General features: G+C 35.6%; 1 protein-coding gene across 4 annotated transcripts in view; it reads right to left on the minus strand.

The window, feature by feature from the left end:
• The window catches only part of LOC113041081 (extracellular sulfatase Sulf-2-like), a 140,127-nt gene that overhangs the window by 73,273 nt on the left and 47,305 nt on the right, over window positions 1-19,549 (minus strand). For all 4 annotated transcript variants that reach the window (XM_026199389.1, XM_026199390.1, XM_026199394.1 and 1 more), the window contains one exon: window positions 4,704-4,764. The gene's annotated coding sequence lies outside the window, so the exon portion shown is untranslated. The remainder of the gene's footprint in view (window positions 1-4,703; window positions 4,765-19,549) is intronic.

Genomic DNA, 19,549 nt, shown 5'->3' on the forward strand with positions numbered 1-19,549 from the left:
TGCAAATTCAATCTTTGCCACTAGATGCCTTGGAGCGTAAAAATAGCGGTTTCTCCGGTAATGCTGTACACAAAGCAGCACTGCGCTCACAAACACTGCTTTATCAGGCATTACATGCATGATGAAATAAAAATGAGACCATTCAGAGCAATCACTGCAAATTAGCGTCACGCAAGGAGGGGTTCGGAAAAAACTAATTGTTAAGCGAATTGTTTGGGAGTCATTGAGCAAGTAAGGTAAAAACAAATGCATATTATAAGACAATGAAAGTTTTTTTTTTGCCTTGCATGCATGTAAACCTGTTGTTGGGGACTCCCAAAACCAAAACCTGAACCTTTCATATGCCATAATAGGGGCACTTTAACTCTGATTCTGGCAACAGACACTTGCTTGATTGCTAATATATTTTGAGAGCAAATATAATGCTGTATTTGATAACACTGCCACTAATACAGAAAGCTACTCCTTAGTTTAAAGAACAGCTACACTTCTACCTCACTACTGAGAAATGTAGATAAACTAATAAGAGCCGAACACTAGAGCCTCACGTGGCTGATCCATAATGAATTTCTGCAGGGACAGATTCACTGTAATCATCTAGACTGTCGCCACAGTGGCATTTCTGGAACAGTGTGTGGCCTTTTATTGACAAAGCTTAGTGTCTCCCACTGACAAATCATTGAGAATAAGATAGGTGACAAAATCAATGACTCGCTCTCTCTCGCTCTCTGTCTATGTTTAAACAGCAAAGATGGTGGAAGATCAGATGAATCGAAAGGTTGGAAACAGGTTGTTCAACCGGTCAATGGGTAAAGGTGGACAAAAACACTTTCGAAAAGAGAAATTTAGTAAAAAGATCTTCTGTAAATCTAATTCATATCCAAGGAGTTAAGAGTACTTTACTACGGTAGTTATAACATGAAATAAACATGAATGAACATCAGAAGGTTATCTCATTTCAATCATTGAAATATGTCAATACAGGCCAAAGTCCAATGATGTTAATCTATTCTCCTGTCTGGTCTGTGTGTTGTAAAAAATGAAAGATTCAGCATTATGATTGGTCAGATTGCTTGTCAATCAAACTCCTTGTGAGGGGTCAATTGGAGGAGTTTAAAAGAAGAAATAATAACATTATGACATAAATACTCTGGCTGTGAGAAAATATGTTGTAAGTATGAAACCTAAAACACAATTGCAAGATAGTCATAATTGAGAGAGTTGCAATTGTGAAATATTAAATGTACAGTCACATGTTCTCTCTCTCTCTCTCTCTCTCTCTCTCTCTCTCTCTCTCTCTCTCTCTCTCTCTCTATATATATATATATATATATATATATATATATATATATATAACATCACATTTGGGAAATACAGGTTTCCCAAATAAAGTTTTTTCCCTCCTAAACATATTTTCAGGCTATTGTTTCAATATTCCTGTTTTTTAGGGAAGATCACTTCTGTTACAGATCCAAAAATGACTTTTGATACATTATATGAAAAAAAAAACAATGGCTGAATAAAAAAACAGCACAGCGTTAAGTTCTTTCTGTCATTCTAGTGACTTCCTACCATTTCCTCCCTTTTTTCCTTTTCAGCAACCTCTGTTTCTTTACCACGCCACCTATTTGGACGACAAACACTTGACCCAAATATGTTCAAAATGCACAACAACAACCCCATTAGACTATTAAATGTGTTTGAAATCGAAAAGGAATGTGAGGTATAGGTGAATTCAGAATAAAAGAATAAAAAAACAGACCATGGCATCACCAACGCACTGAATTAATTTGCAGGTGACTGTTTTCTCTTCTTTGTAACACCACCTGTCTTTTGGATTTTCATAACCTGTGTTTCAGGACGGCCCAGGGGGCATCCAGCTGACCTCCCGCTGGCTTTCATAAACCATGAAAGAAATTATGAAATTTATATAACCGCCACAGAGATCCGATGGGGATTACCGTATGTGAGTTCAGTGTGCTGTGCAGTTTTATGAATTAAACCGCACAAACCCTCCACATTGGATTATTCAGATTATTCACACTCAATTAACTGTAGGGGCTGTATTGTTTTAATAATGAATCAATATTAACAGATGGTCTGATGTTTAATAAGGCAAAAACGGATGACTGGTTATGAGCAAACAGATTTTTTATTTTTTGGTTAAAGACTCTCTCCCTTCCTCTTCATCTACCTTCCATGCTTCAGAATTTGAAAAAAGATATGATGATTACACTAAATTCTGAATGAACAGATGGTTTGGCTTTTGGGAAAACTGCCATTTTTAATGGCTTCCCTCAAACCGATCCGACTGGGTGTCTTGTTGAAAAGATCGCTCCATTTTTTTTTTGCAGTTTAGAGGTTATCTCATTTAGACTAATGGCTGAGTAATGGCTTTGGTCTAATACTAGAGGCTAAGGTTTGTTCGGCCATCCGTTTAAGAAATGCCAACAAAAGAGGGAATTAAAGAAAATAGCCTGTATTTTCCTGTCCATTTACACTGCTTGTTGTACAACTGAACCATAACTGTGCCTCATACATGTAATTATGGTAATTAGGGTTTAGGCAGTTATGTACACAAGCCCACATCTGTGTTGATCTTCGAGGGAAGATGTTGAGCTATATTAGCTGTGCTCAAATTACACACTGTGCAAGGGTTGCCATGTAATTCAGATAAGCAGACCTGAACTGTGATTTTTAAACTGACAGCGTCTAGATGTTGAAAATAAAGCGATTTATGGGTTCCTGGACTAGTATTTCCCTCAATAATGAACAAAATATATATTGTATTATTGTATTATATATATTGTAAATTTCGTTATCGGTTTACACTGCATTTTCAACATGCTTTCTGTCAAACTCAATGTGTGATGTGCTGCCAAAGCGTTTTGCAGACCTACAACATCCTACTTTACAAGACCACCAGATCGCCAACCTACAAATGCTTATAAATGTGGTTTTAAAATAAATATTGTCCTTCTCACCTTTCTATTCACACTGAGGGCACATTTGAAGAGAGTTTAAGTTTCTCGCAGTTATTTGACTCAGATGTGTGCGTATATGTGTGAAACAAAGTGAGGAGGACAGATATATACAGTAACAGGAGAGGAAGTGAGAAATAACACACTAGTAATGAATACAGAAAGTAGCTTAATCACCTTTTGCATGCCATCACTGAAAATCGCTTCTCTAGGGCAACAAATACTCCTGTACTCCCGTATTTTTAATAATCCAAATGCAGGGAAAGACAGGGCAGGATGGAGACACACGTAGGACATCAAGACGTTTAACACTGGACAATGGAACATAGGCCAGACAACACTTTAAATACAGGACTAAACAAGGTAATGAGACACATCTGAAATGTGACAATCACACATGGGAGAAACTGGTTTACGGGGAGCATGTGGGGAAAAAAAAAACACAACAAAACAGGTCCATGACCCTGACATATCACCCATCAAGGAAGGCACGTCCTTGCGCCGTAGATACAACAAAGGAAGGGACTGGTGGGAACTTGGAATATATACATTAACCCAAAGTTGTCCAGTTGCCAGATACTGCGTGAAACGCATCCTACTCACACAATTGATAATGAACATAAAAATTACAACCCATTTGTGACCTCAACCTGGCAACCTAAAACTCAGCTGCGCTGTTGATATACGCACAGGTAGCAAACATGGGAATCAAGGGAAATGGGAGGAGAAGATTTGAGTGGTGCTCCAGCAAAAATGTAATATATATATATATATATATATACATTTAAATAACAAAAATGGTATATATATACACACATTTAAATAACAAAAATGTAATATATATACATTTAAATAACAAAAATGTAATATATATATATATATATATATATATATACATGTAAATTGAACTTTAAAAAGTCTATGCATGACCTGGTGTTTTATTCATATCTGAAATGAGGGGATGTGAATGTTAAACATGCTAAAGCGCTAAACACTCTCGTGCAGTCTATGTTTTATTTATATTTATATTTGGTTTATGTGTGTTTTTCCAAGTCATTTCCAGGTAATAAATAAAGTATCTGAATGGTGCAGCGCTAACTGACATAGCATTTATTACAGTAATCTATAAAAATGTAACAATATATTTTCTGCCTTGTTCTGTGATAAAAAGCATAAGAGAGAGAGAGAGAGAGAGAGAGAGAGCGAGTGAGCGAGAGAGAGAGAGAAATGCCCGATCTGCAATAGATTTTTTGTGCCTAGTTCAGTCACTTAGAATTAGAGGACGGTTTTGTGGGGAGGAGACGTTTTTCCTGTTTATGAGAAAGTTGTTTACATTCGTCAGATTGGGCCCTGGTGGCTTTGAAGCTTGTCTCCTGATAGCCATTAGCACTGGCCATTTCATTTCCCTCTCGGTCAAGGCCACCTCTACGGCCCCAGTATCCAGGCAACAGCATGAAGACACAACAAGGGTCATCGATGAGCAAGAAAAGCAGACCTCAGATGCCCCACAGCTGCCTTACAAGTCATTAGAGACTGTAGCAGACAGCAGAGTGTCTGTGTGGTTAGAAATACTCTAAGTGTGTGAGTGTCTGTTTGATGGTTCCTGTTTGGAAACTTTGCAGGAGTTTGATGGACAGTGTTTAGGAGGATGAAAGACTTACACTCAACCGTGGAGAGATGGAGAGACCACAACTCACTGGAGGAGTGCGTTTGATAGCTTACCTGACAAAGAGGAGATGATTGCTTGTCCAGACAACCAGTGGAGATGCACAAACCACATGCACTGAGGAGAAACAAAAACAATAAATTGAGTCAGTATTTGCATATGCAACTAGAATTGACTACTTGAAATTATATTTTTTGCCAAATAAAGAATAAAACTAAAGCTGGTAACACTTTAGTATAGGGAACAGTTTACCTCGGTTTAGATCACTATTACCTGGTCGCTTATTAGCAAGTATATTAATGACACATTGTCTGTTTATTAGTACATATTCTGCATGACCAAATTCTACATCCTTAATCCCACCAAAAACTAGAACTTGAAAACTACCGTACTAACTATTACTAAGCAGCAAGTTAGGAGTAAACTGACGCAAAAGTTCTAGTTAATAGTGAGAATTAGATCTTAAATTAAAGCCAAATATTGTGTTGATTATGGTTTCAACATGTCACTTACTTTACAGCCAAACTGCCAAACAATGCTTCTCTTTTAACTAATTCAATTACAATTGGATCTTACAATATCAAACAGTGACCAACAATATTTTATGATTTTTTTTTCTACAATACAACTTTGTTGTGAATATATGTCTCTCTAAGTAAAAGTACACATGACATGTGGAAGACAAAATAGACAAAATGGCCACAATTCTACAATCTATAATTTTGAGGCCACATGTTATTAATTAATTCCCTTGTTTTAGTTAAACTGTAGCCACAAATTAGTAATGAATTTCCACAATTTATGAATTCCTGAGTTTGTTCCTTTTCACAGTCACAATTTAAATAAACTAGGGAATTAATAAGTTGTGGCCACAATATCTTGTTTCAATGTCATGTGTGGGGCTTGGTAAAAAAAAAGTATAAATTAAATTAAATTAAATTAAATTAAATTAAATTAAATTAAATTAAATTAAAATAAATTAAATTAAATTAAATTAGGGTTAGGATTAGCCCTAACCCTAACCCTAACCCTAACCCTAACCCTAACCCTAAATTAAATAAGATTAGGGCTGTGAGTCTTAAGCATTAACTTAATAAGTTATGTAAAAATAATGCAATTAAAACATTTCAACACAGTTAAGGCACTAGCCCCGCCCACAGACAAGTAACATCATCTTACATTTCATACAGTTCCCTGTTGACAAAAACTAGGGGTGTAACGATTCACTCGTTTTCTCAAACCCTGTCGATTGATATGCATCGATCTTGAAACATGATTTTTGAATCGTAAATCACCGATCTTGGACAGTAATGGATTCAAAATGCTAAGAATCGAAATTAATCGCGATTTCTATAGCGATTCAATGCTTTCAAAATGTATACACATTAAATTGCTACACGCACAAATTAATGGAGACCTTGAAGAGTGTTCATGAATCGTTCCTCTTATCTTTCCTTCACGCGCTCCACTGTTTACCGCCTGAGACTGTCACAGGATTGGGCTAGTGCTCCGTTTGTCCGTTTGTGTTGAATTATGCAGTGCTAATTGACATTTATTACAGTACAGAAACTATAAAGTATATGTTCTACCTTATTCTGTGCAGAAAATGTAAATAATTGCTAAATAAATGTAGCCTAGTATATAAAACAATCATAAATTTGCCATTAGGAAAAAAATATCGATTACAAATGATTGATTATTGTCCAGCAGTGTATTTGATTTATTACAGCTAATTAAAATTAATTAAAAAGAAGATTATTCCTTGTAAATAATAATAACAACAACAATAATAATAATAATAATAATAATAATAATAATAATAATAATAATAATAATAATAATAATAATAATATTATTATTATTATTATATAGGCTACATACATAAAATGATCGTATTTGACATTTCTGTCACTTCTGAAATTATGGCTACACCCCTGGTGTGACAAAATGTTAGCTTAAGCTCTTTTTTAAAAACTTGGCTTACATACATTTTTACGTACGCCATGTCGCATTATTAAACTAACATTTAACAAATGGACAAATTTGTTTCTTTTTTTCTTTTCTTTTTCTAACCTCTACTGCTTTTTCTAAATGCTACTGTAATTTGCCCCCTGACTAAGCATTTAAATAATTTAGTAGAAGCTTTTAAATAATCCCGTGAATGCACTTAAAGAATGCAGAATCGAATCGTTATATTAAATTTAATTGTGAATTGAATCGAATTGAATCATTCTAAATTTGCAAAAATCTTTCTTGAATCGAAACGAAAACCTATTAATCGTAATCGAATCGAATCGCTGCCTTGCCAAAGATTCACAGCCCTAGTATGTACTGTATTAGAAGAAAATACCATTTCAGTCTTTGTATTTAAAAATGTCATGTTTAATTCGACTTGTTACTTGATGCTTTTATTAAATTAATTGTGAACTTGCTAGCAATTTCTGAGTGAACTCTGTTTCTGCACCAAATTTCTTTTCATTGTAGGAAGAATCTCTGAACCTTTGGTTAATATTTCTTGTGTATAATGTGAGGTAGGACCGCCATTAATGATACTAACTTATTCTTGGCATGTTAGAGGAGGTCTTCAGACTAATTACAACTTTCTGTTTCCAGCCTAAATTTCTATACACAAGACTCTGCAATCATGCGCAACCCGTATCGTCTCATCATACAAATTTTAACAGGGCTACAGATATAAAAACACATTCCACCAATGCATAAAGGATGAAATATACATTAGTAAATGATTATCAACAACAGTAGTAAAGCACACATGCCCGGCCCTGAACGGTGTGTGTGCGTTCATGTGCACAGTCCCCCGTGTCCCATTTTTCCCTTTCTTTTACTCAAGTATAGAGAGCAATGGTGCAATTTCTCTTATTTTTCAACCAAATAGATCAGAAGGGAGTCATCAAAGCCCCTCCACTGAGGATAAATCAAACAGGACACACGAAGGGAAAGGCAAGGACACGCACATGCTCAGATAGAAGCAGGCAAAGTCACACAAAGACAAGTGTACGTATGCAAACTAGGAAGTGATGTCGCAGTGGCTAGTGGATCCACACATGCAGAGGAAGCTGTGAAGCCACACACACACACACACACACACACACACACACATCATCATCATCACCTCCAGTCCTTCTGTAGGATGGAGTTTTAATGATGACAGAACAGGGAGAGAGGAAACATCTTTATGTGCAGATGCAGAAGTGGGTCTTCATGAACTCTGCATATGATGAGGTTTTCAGAGGCTTTCTTTATTCTGCAACATCCGCTCTCTTCCTACTCTCTCCTTCTATTTTTTTTCTCCTCTCTCCCACAGAAAACAGTATATTTAGTAGCCCTATAATACAAGTTCTCCATAAATAATACACAGCAGGTGAGAATTCAGTTTCCATATACACTGTGCTGCCCAACCATAGATCATGTCACAGAGACATCAGCTGACATTAAAGGGATCATCGGATACAAAATTTACTTTACATGTTGTGTATACATCCGACCGACCTATAATGATAAAAATCTACACAGTGATTATTATTATTATTTTTTAATCCATATATTTTCAAATCAGACTGTTCCTAGATTCCTGTCAGAATGACGTAGTTCTGCACAGGCCCCTCCCACAATAGTTGATTGACAAGGCCGTCTTACCTTAGGCCTGCCTTGAGTGAGCTGTGATCTGTCTGTCCACCATTGTGTCAACTCCGGTGCGGGGGAAGACAAGAATGTCTCAGATTAAGCGAATGAGGTGTTTTATTGTTGGATGTAATGAACATAGCAGTCGACATTTACTCCCAACATTTGAGACGCTGAAGACGCAGAGGATTCATTTTGTTTTTGAAGGGAATGCGCCGATCCCAATCTGCCTAAATGCATTTATGTTTGTGTGAATCATTCGCGATCCAGCGATTTTTTTATGAATCTTTGCAAATCGCCTTTCCTAACAATGTGCTCACCAACCCACAGAAGAGAGGGGTGGGGTCAGCAGAGCTCATTAGCATTTAAATGGAAATGGATTAAAACGGCTTGATTTTAACACTCGGGTTTTTTTACACTAGTATTTTACAGACTTTCCATTAAGACCCTAAAGAATCATATCAACTTGTGGAAAATTGGCATCTGATTACCCCTTTAATTAAACACAACATATCAGTATAACATGTCCACATCAGCTATTGTTTAATTTGACAGATATTTCCATCTATCAGTATTGTATCAGTATTGGTTAATATTGTATAAACCTTTGCAGTAATTTAACATTCACTGTAATCCAGGTTATATATGTTGTGAATATGTTTCTTTAAATTCAAGTTCACAGTTTTACTAGAAGTAGGGGATTAAGAAGATGTTTGTCATGTATTGGGCTTGGTAAAGAATGAATCAATGAATGAATGGTGATTAAAATAAAATAATACAATTGAATTCAAATAAAATTCAAAGTAAAAACATATTTCAAAATTATGTGAAACTAAAAACAGAGTTTTTCAAAATTGTGAATTAAACGGAGATTACAGTAAGAGTATGTATTACACAAAAATATTATAGTTACTATTTTAGTTACTTTTTAAAAATATCATGTTTAATTCAACACATTACTAAATACTTTTTTGAAATGACTTTTAAAATGAAATTAACCTTTAAAAATAGTGAAACAATAATAATTGTATTATTTTAGAAATCTTTAATTTATCATAAAATATTTTTATATATGCTATTTTACATTTTTAGCAGATCTACTAAATAATTATTTCATACTGTGAATTAAGATATTGAAGAAAGTGAATTAAGTACCTTGCAGTGAAAGTCAAAAACACATAAACGAAGGTCTATATAAGAGAGCCGTTCCATATTAATCTGGTTAAATGTAAATTAATTTAATCTTACTCTGCAGTATATGAATGGTGTTGATCCAGAATGTTGTCATTGCGACTGTGACGTAATATTACGACCGTAATATTAATCTTCCCATTTGCATTGTGATCTGTATTTTCATATATTTATTTTAAATTTATATGTCCCTCCATGGCATATTTAAGTCCCACTTGAAGGTCCACCTGTTTATCAGAAACACCTCGGAAGAAGGTTTTCAGTGACAGCTGTCATATTGAGACAGTGAGCAACTCCGTTTGTTTATCCGAGTAGGCAACAGTAACAAAGGGGGCGGGGCTTACGGATTGGTCAGTTGTTGCCAGGGCATTGCTATGCATTTGCTAATGAATTGAGTAGTTTTAAGCATGTTGCTAGAACATACCAAGTCCACTGTTGCCATGATTGTTTTTTTAACCGATACAGTTAATTTGGAATAGCAATTGGGCTGGTTTTGTTTTGCAGACCTGGCAACCCAAAACCAAGTCACTAGGATATTGTGAGCCCTAAATATTAATAGGTGTATAAAACTGCGAGATTATTTTAGCAGTTTTATTGTCTGCCTAACAAAAATCCACGAGCCCAATCATTTAGAAAAGTAAAAGCACATTTACTCCTCCAGCCGCATGATTTGAGGTATTGTTTGCCTCCTCATTACGCCACATTACGCTACAAAACATAATTTATTCACATGGCTAAAATCCCCACACAATATAATCAAAAAGATTCAGATGTTTGATTATGGCACACATTATACCGGTGCTGAATTTCTGTCATTGTGATGTAGCCAATGTATTTCTGAGTTTTATTGTTGGAGCTAATTGTGTGTTGAACATCTGTGCTGATTTGCAAGTATGAGACAAATGTCAGACCATCTGCTACCCAATAGACTAATGAGAATAAAACATCTCACACACGCACGCACACACATCAATTTTCAGCCATCCTATTGTGGCTTGCATTACCGCTGTATTTTATACAACAATCCCCAGACAGCCATTCAAACATCTTTATGCGTCCAATGTGTCTTACAGAGCAATTTGATTTGTAGAGGGCAAATCAACCCTACAGCTCGAACATCACTTTTTATCCACTTATGCGGCAAATAAGATCTGTGAAATATTACTCAAACAGCTATGAAATATGGATCCTGGGCCAGTGTCCACTTTCCTGTCCATTAACACCAAAAATGGCCTCTTATACCTGAAAGGAAAGCGGCACCCATGAGGAATCGTGCCCGTGGCCAACTCACTGAAACACACGAACTCATTGAAACACATTTACTGGCAGGTTTCCTGTCTAACAGCGTCCGGCTACATGCATAATGCACGAGGTGAGAGCAGCTGAGTCTTGAAAGCAGGAATAAACACGACGTGTGAAACAGACTCCATGATAACACTCGTGTTAGCAAGCGACAATGTACTATTTCTCATTTTGTCTTTGCCTCCCTGTCTGCCTTTAATTCTCTCTACTTCCTCTAAACTAAACGAGGGTGATTCCACACCTTTATTTGTATGCTGACAATCACATCCAAAATAGTTCATACTGTAGTTTAAAAAAAGAGAGACCAGTCTTTCAGTGAGTCGTTTTTGACTAAAAACAACTAAAAACAAAAATCCACAGGCCTTGTGGCAGATGATGAAAATTATGCTATCATTTACTCACACCTACGTCATTCCACAGCTATCCGACTTCCTTTTTTCTGAGGAACATAAAAGTTTTGCAGAATGTTGACAAGGGAATGAAAATCTATTGATACCACTGGCAGATATTTTTTTTTTAGATAAGTCATGGTGGATTTCCTCTATTTTTTTAATTTATATATTTTTTAAAAATACTAATAATTTGTTCTTATTAAAGTGGTTATATGATGTTGCTAAAAAGAACATTATTTTGTGTATTTGGTGTAGTGCAATGTGTTTAAGTGGTTTAAGGTAAAAAAAAAAAAAAAAAACAACCTTATTTTCCACATACTGCCCCACCTTTCTGAAATGCGTCGATTTTTACAAAGCTCATCATTCTGAAAAGCGAGGTGTACACTGATTGGCCAGCTATCCAGTGAATTGTGATTGGCTGAATGCCTCAAGCATATGATGGAAATGTTGCACCCCTAAACATACTGTGCGTCCCGGCTCAACGAGACAAAACCAATAAAACCCATTTCAAACAAGACATTTGTTATATCCAGTGGGGACATAATTGCTGATTATAATGACTTATACTGTCTTTTTACACATTGCGTATGAATATTTGGGTTGAACTGTTCTTGAACAGTGTTGTAAATTAACCACTGATTTGTAGGTGTGCCCTCTTTTGGAAGACAATGCAAGGATAGTATTTTCGTGTTCACAACAAAACAGCATCGCCACAACATGGCAACAGCAACAATAAAAGTTTGGCCTTCTTTCTTTGCGTGAACATTTGGGCGGTGTTATGAAAATATTCCCACATCGTGATGCAGACGTGAAAATGAGAAATGTTGCCAGTGCAACTAAAATAAGTGTAAGCATTAGTATCACTAAAATAAATTCTAATTCATAATATTTATACTATACTAGTAAATAGCAGTTTATAATTATGTTGTGATGCTGATATAGCAATTAAAATTACTGTTTTTTTTTGTTTGTTTTTTTTTGGGGGGGGGGGGGGGTAAAGCAAGACATGAAAATAATTATCAGTTGATTCTTATCTGTCATTTTCAGCAGTTTAAAAAAAATACCATCTTGCATTTGTTTTCTGTTCTACTTGTTTTCTTTTTATCATAAAAGAATGACCTCATAACACTAGTGTTATCTATTATTTTTACTTGTTTCTTTTTATTTATTTTAAAAAGGACCCTCTATCACTAGCATTGTCTATTCTTTTTTCTATTCAATGTACTTGTTTTCTTTTTATTTAATATAAAAAACCCTTGCTATGTGCACTGCATCAGACTAACCAGGACTTGTAACCACTTTGATATATTTTTGCTCTTTTGTTGGGCTTTATTGCTTCATTTGCAAGTCGCTTTGAATAGAAGAATCTGCTAAATGACTGAATGTAATGTAATATAATATACCGGTGCAGCCCTCATGTTCATGCTGCTCTTTTCCATACACTGAAAATGAAAGCTAATTTTAAGCTACCAAAAAAAATAAAAAGGAACGCCACAACCAAATGAAACAGCAAAAGAAAAAATGTAAAGAAAAGGTGCTAAAAGAAAAAAAAACATACTGGAGAGAAGCTGTCAATCAAAGCAGGCAATCTCTTTTTGCCTGCTGGGATAACAGAGCATTTGATGGTCCTGTTGGCAGGATCAGTGCCACTCTGTGGTGCGAGAACAGCGCATCCCCTTGAAGGAACGCTCCAGGTTCAATACAACATAATCTCTATTGACAGCATCTGTGGCATGTTGTCGATTACTGCAGAAAATAATTTAGACTCGTCCTTTAGATTGTGAAAACAACATCATGTTTGCAGTAATGCATGTATGATGAAAGTCTATGGGACAAGGCACTTAAAGAAACTGTTTTAAATAGGATATGTTAAATGAATTATTGCCCTGAACACCCATTAATTTCCAACTCTGCTTTTGAGTATGATTTTTTTTTTCTTTTAGTAACCTACTGAAAGATAAAAATCTTCATACTCAGAGTTGGAAATGAATGGGTGTTTAAACGCCAGCAAAATTAACAAAAACAATTTATTTTGTGCCCTTGCACAATTCAACGAAATACATTATAGGTGTTGCAAATAAAGGCGAGAATAAAAAAGAATGAAGATTGTTGATTGTGGCATGCGATTGGGGCGAAAGAGTTCCTTTAAACAGATTTTGCTCTTGTTGGAGATGGTCATGCATATTCGCTGAACTAGCTAACAAAAATCAGATCACTTCACCACCAGATCATTTGATTCAGATCATTCGATTTTCACATTTACAATTAGATCTGCTCATGTTTCATCAGATGTGTTCTTTTGCAACCAATCACACAGGTTTCTGCTGCGCTTATGCATGCAACAGCCAATCAGAGGCGTTTAGATTAGTCACCACTGAAAACGCCATATCAGATACAGCTTCTTTTCCACCTTTACAGTGTTAATGGTGGTAGAATTGAATTTGTAATAGTACATATTATTTTGATTGATTGAAATAATTGGTCTCATAAAAGACATTACAGATGATTTGAAGTTCATTTCAGACCCGTCTCAGTTGTACAGTAATTCCCTAAAAACTAGTTAAATACTTTTAAATCAATCTTATGTGACTGAAAATACACTCAACTCAATTAAAACTCCTCCCTGTTTTTTTTAAATCAATTTCTTCTTTTTTTTCCATTTCTGCGTTGGCAACTTCTACGAAGAAGAACCAAAAATTCAGTTCAGAAAAAAACAATTATTCTTTACTCAGCGCCACACAAATAAAAAACAAACAAACAACAAAACCCAAACTGAACCTCCCTCTCTTGCACTCTGTAAACCCACTGAATAGAAAAATGGGTTTCAAATTGCCAAAAAACAGCAACAATGCCTCAGTAAGAGCCAGATGCGGATGAAAGACTTATTATAAATTCCGGACATGCGCTTAAAGTAATACACCTTCCACATGCCCAGAGCAAGTGGATCCATTTAGAAAAGTAACAGTAGGGAAGCACAGCAGTTTCTACTGGTTACTGAAACTGTGTGTGTGTGTGTGTGTGTGTGTGTGTGTGTGTGTGTGTGTGTGTGTGTGTGTGTGTGTGTGTGTGTGTGTGTCTGTGTATGTGTGATACATGGAGCAGAGAGCGGCTTTAGAAGGACTTTCAGGGTTGAGGGAATCGGTTTTCTGTGGATTAGATGTTGCCATGCACTGTTGCTCTGGATTATTTCTGGCTCCTCAGGAGCACAACTACTAATGACATTAGCAACATCATACCACCCACCGTCCCTCATGGATAAAGACACACACCTCTCTGAGAGTTATTGTGTTGAATGCTTCACCAGCTTACAAAAACAAGCCGTGTAACCTCAGGACGACAATGCTCCGGGGAATTGATCATAGCCAAGCCAGGTTCTCAAAAGCATCAAAAGCAGGTGTGGTCCACAGATGCATTCCACAGACACAACACACCCAGAGTCTGTGTGATTTTTAGTCTCTATCAAAAGCAACACTTAGCCACATGGCAGTGTTAGGGAGTAAATAGCTAAAAGGAGCAACACTTCCATCTCAACTACACTTGTCAGTTTTTAAACTTTGAACCTGTGCAAAACAAAACAAAACTGATACACATAACTATGGTGTGTTTAGGTCTTTGTTTTAAATAGCATTAAATGCTGCTCATTAATGTTTGTTTTCCACCTGATCAAACTAAACAGTGTTTATTTAGTATCTGTGAATGTCTTCAAACATTTTTGAAGGCTGCTGTGATGCTGTCACGCAAATCCCCATTATTCATGCCAGAGAAATATGTCTTGAATAAAATTATTAAGGTATTCAAGTAAAGCATTTTATTTTTATTTTTAATAAATTAATAATATTCAAAAAATGTATAATAAAAATATTTATAGTAAATTATTTTATTAATATTATTTTAACATTTTATTAGCTAGAATTTCAATCTAATTTATATTACATTATATTATTTTTATAAATGTAATATATCATTATAAATAGAAAAAAATTATATTTTGATTTCATATTAACAATACAATATAATAATCTTATTTTAACCCTTTTTCTGGGAAAAGCTTTGACATGCCCTGACATCTGTGCTTTTTTTCAGTATCTTAAAAACATATTAATAACCAAGTTTGATGGAAGAACTGTAAATAATAAATGTGAACAACTATGTAGTTAGTTGCTCTTTGCTAGCTACTGTTTCAATCAAATTGTTTCTTATTTTAAAAATAAAGAGCAGCTTAGAAATGGACAAGAATATGAATGAATGAATGAATGAATTAATTAATTAAGGAAGCATTTGTGTTGAACATGAAGCTTGTGTTGACTTTTTCTGCAATATGCTAAACTGACACTTATATGCATGTGGGAGAATGTTGTCTTACATGAAGTCAAGTTAAGTTAAATTTGGGCAAATCCAGAAATTCGATAAAATATATTCTGTTACGTTAACAAAAGTTTGTCCTCATCTGTGTGTGTGTGTGTGTATTTGAGCTGTCATACCAAATGAAACAATTAAACGGTCTGTTTTGTGGGTTTAATGAGTTTGTTTACACTCATCTCTAAACAGAGTATCAGAGCCAAAGGCTACACCAAGAACATTTAACAAATATTGTCTCTTGTGACACAGAACACACACACAACCTCCATTCCTCCAGCTCCCATCCATCTCAATTTTCCGTTCCCTTTTTTCTCTCCCCATATTAGGTGTTTGCAAACCCTCAGGATAATGCAATGTCAAGTTACATTCAGCAGTAAATGAGCAAAAAAAAAGAAATAAATAAATTCAAAGACACAAAAGTTAAGCACACTGACAGGAAATTAATGATATTTCCGTCTCTCCTTTCACCCAATTTCTTTTTCTTGATACGTGAGCGGAGTATGAATCATGTACGAAGACAGAAGATTGATGGAAAAAAAATCTGTCTTTATTTTAGAGAAGGAAGCAGAATCAAAAAACCTGACGTCTCTCCACAAGAAGCCGTTCCTTCAGGACACCTGAGAGGCAAAACCCAACAGGAAGCTGAAGAGATCTCATTAGCCCTCTTCTAAACTATTGAGGACACCTAATTACTCACTTTACTTGATTACGCACAATCACTATTACAAGCAGAATTAACAGCTCGTCTAGACACAGAAGAGACCGTGACTACAAAGAAGAGATGGAGGAAGGAAAGGTTATACATTTGGTAGAAAAACTGAAATCATACCCTAATGTCATTTGACTTGTTTTCCTTCCGCATAAGAAATAAATGATGAGATGAGTATAAATACGCTTTCTGTGCAGTTATAATGAATGGGAACTGGAGCTTCACCACAAAAACACCATAAAAGCAGTCCATACTCGTGACCAAAACAATTGTCAAGACACGAGCGTGTTCAGCCATGCTTTGCTTATGTGTTAGCAGATAAGAGATTGTGAAATATGACTGGTCAAAGGCATCAGCTGACCCATAAATCCAAGTGAAATGCCAAGGTCAGTGTGGGCCAGTTAAACAGCGCCATACAAAATGATGGGTTGAGCTGGTAGTGGTGTGAGTGGAGAAACAGACAAGATAAATATGGTACAAAGCCAAATAACTCAGAACGTCAAAGCACCTGATCAGATAATGTGTTGAACCTGACATAAAAAAACACACTTACATAGCCAACAAAACATTAGTAGCTTTTCTCATGTAGTCATATTGCATTTAGGCTCTGTACACAGTAAATGCTGCTCCACACAAACTGCTTTCATTTCCATGTCTGGAACATCTCTAACTCCATCTCTGCATATTATTGTGAGTGTTGATTTACTATAATGTTCATCTGGGATCACAGCATGCTCCATTTTTTCAGATTTGTAAGGTAAATAATTTATTAATATAAGTAAACTCAGTAGAATACATCAATGTATTTCTCAGTCTGCTAACTGTTCATCGCGATTGCGAAATAAAAGCTAAAAGCATCATTCTAAGTTTGAATTAAATGTTGTTTAGTTTTGTTAATATTACAAAAACTATAGCACTATTGTTTCTAAAACATTGTGTATTTTAACAGTTTTGTTCAAATAAAACTACAAGATTGCTAGCTTTTGATACTACTGCTTAGGTCTATTTATATTGCCACGCACACACACACACACACATATATATATATATTAATTACGTGATTAATCGTCAGAATAATCGGCTGATTAATCGATTACCAAAGTTATCCTTAGTGGCAGCCTGTGGCAAAAAAAATTATACAAATAAAAATCTTTAAACCCCATAATGCACTGAGCTTTATCATGTGACTCAGAAGACTGGACTAATGATGTTGAAAACTCATCTTGGCATCACAGGAATAAATAACATCTTAAAATATATTTAGACAGAAAACAGCTATTTTAAATTGTAATAATATTTCACATTATTACTGTTTTTACGCTATTTTTGATCAAATAAATTTAGCTTCGGCAAACATGAGAGACCTCAAGAATATTAAAAACTAGAAGCATTTGTGTTGTGTGGCATATATTTTCGAATTAAGCAAATTCACTCATGGCCACGATTCAGAGCTCAATATGAGAGATGAGAACCACTGGGAAGAAAAACAATGGAAGAGCAGTTCAGCATGAACTGATTTAATAACCGAAGTTTCTCTGCTTATCTCTCAACCAACAAATCAACTATTCACCCAGAGGGCAAAAATCTTCCCACAATGTCACTCTAGTCTATTAGTGTAAATAATATTCATTGTGTCATGGCCCTCAGTTCAGAGAAAGCATACCTGGACAAAATTCAGGGAAAAAAATAAAAAGAGAAGCAATCATTTCCGCCTGGAAACCAAAGGACTCATAGATTTTAATTTATTACACACCTTGTACGTCGAGGTGAAAGTCTGTCATCGCTTTTAAATACAAGCATGCTTTCTAGAGCAAAAAAGGATCAGGTCTTTCTGCTGAGTCAGGGCTGGTGCCCTGCAGGCCACTGTAGCAGAGCTGTATTCATTACCTTCTATTCCTTTGAGACACAAGCTTTATTAGACAGCGACAGACGGGTGGGGCACGAGCTGAATCCAACGGAAATTTTGATGGGAAAGACGGGTGCTTTATTATCAGAGAAAGAGCAGGAAGACAGGGCGTGATGTAATGAAAAACAAGTTTAATACATTGTGCATCATATTTCTAATGCAACTGACATCTGAAAGAGAGGAAGGAAGTGAAAAAGAAAGAGAAACAGAATAATTAAAGTTTCCACTTCACTGTGGGCCATGGCATAATGAAAACAATACAATGGCAGCACTGGCTCAGAATTGTACTTTTTGTTGTGTGAATGTTTGTGAACTATCCCTTTAATTCTTTGAGATTTTTCACAATGCAGGAAAATCATGGATAAGTAATGAGGTGAATGATGATATATGACTCCATGATGGAGGTGTGCATGCATGCATCTAGGGAATGGGCAGAATAAAATGTGAGTGTGTGTTCACGTGTAAGCTAACCCTACTTGCAGACCATGGCCATTCCCACAGTAAATACCCATGGCACAGTGCAACACAGAGGACGGCTCAAAGACAAAGCGGCAAGAGAGAGATAGAGCGAGAGATATATAAAAAAAGATAAACAAACTCTTCATTTTACTCTTTCATGCTCATAGCCTGCAGAGAGGAGGCTAAAGAGTTGAATGATTGCTGTCATCTGTCTGTATAGGAAAGAGGGGGCACAAGGCAAAGGCACAATTGCCAAATTTGGGAACAGGAAATGACAGCAGAGTACCGTGACGAATGGTCACCACAAAGGGAGAGGGCAGAGATTCATAGTGAAATGAGAAGAAGAGATTTGCCATTTCTACTATTGCAACCATTTCAGCTAATTGCTCTGACTGCAGCCATTAGAAAAAGAAATTGAGGTAATGCTATTTTGTTATAAAGATTTCATATAAAGGTAAATGTGATTGCAAAAGATGTGAAGTGGATTTCTATCTTATTAAGAGAAGGATAGAAACCTTTGAAGGGATACAAAAAAAAATCTGGACCTGTAGAAGGAAATATATGGACTTAAAAAAGCAGATCACAAAAGCTGGCAAAAAATCAAGTTTAAGGTATGTTGAATTTATTTCTAAAATCTGTCAGAGCAATGTACAGAATCAACTTTGACAGAAAAAGGTAAAAGGCCTAGTACCGATCCCTGTGGAACCCCAGTGATGAGGGTGGAGAGCAAAAAAATGATGAGTCTTCCAAATGACTTTATTTTTTTTTATTATAAAATAGTTTATAAACAAAGGTATCAGAAACCATAAATATTCATCCCTATGCATTTGAATACCAACAATTTTTGGTTAACCGTTCTGATAAATACTAAGAGATCTTTGCTTTTAATTAAGAAGTATTTCAATGAGAACTTCTATAGTAATAACAGCAATCTTAAACCAA

The sequence above is a fragment of the Carassius auratus genome, chromosome 23, assembly GCF_003368295.1.
Source record: "Carassius auratus strain Wakin chromosome 23, ASM336829v1, whole genome shotgun sequence".
Taxonomy (NCBI): domain Eukaryota; kingdom Metazoa; phylum Chordata; class Actinopteri; order Cypriniformes; family Cyprinidae; genus Carassius; species Carassius auratus.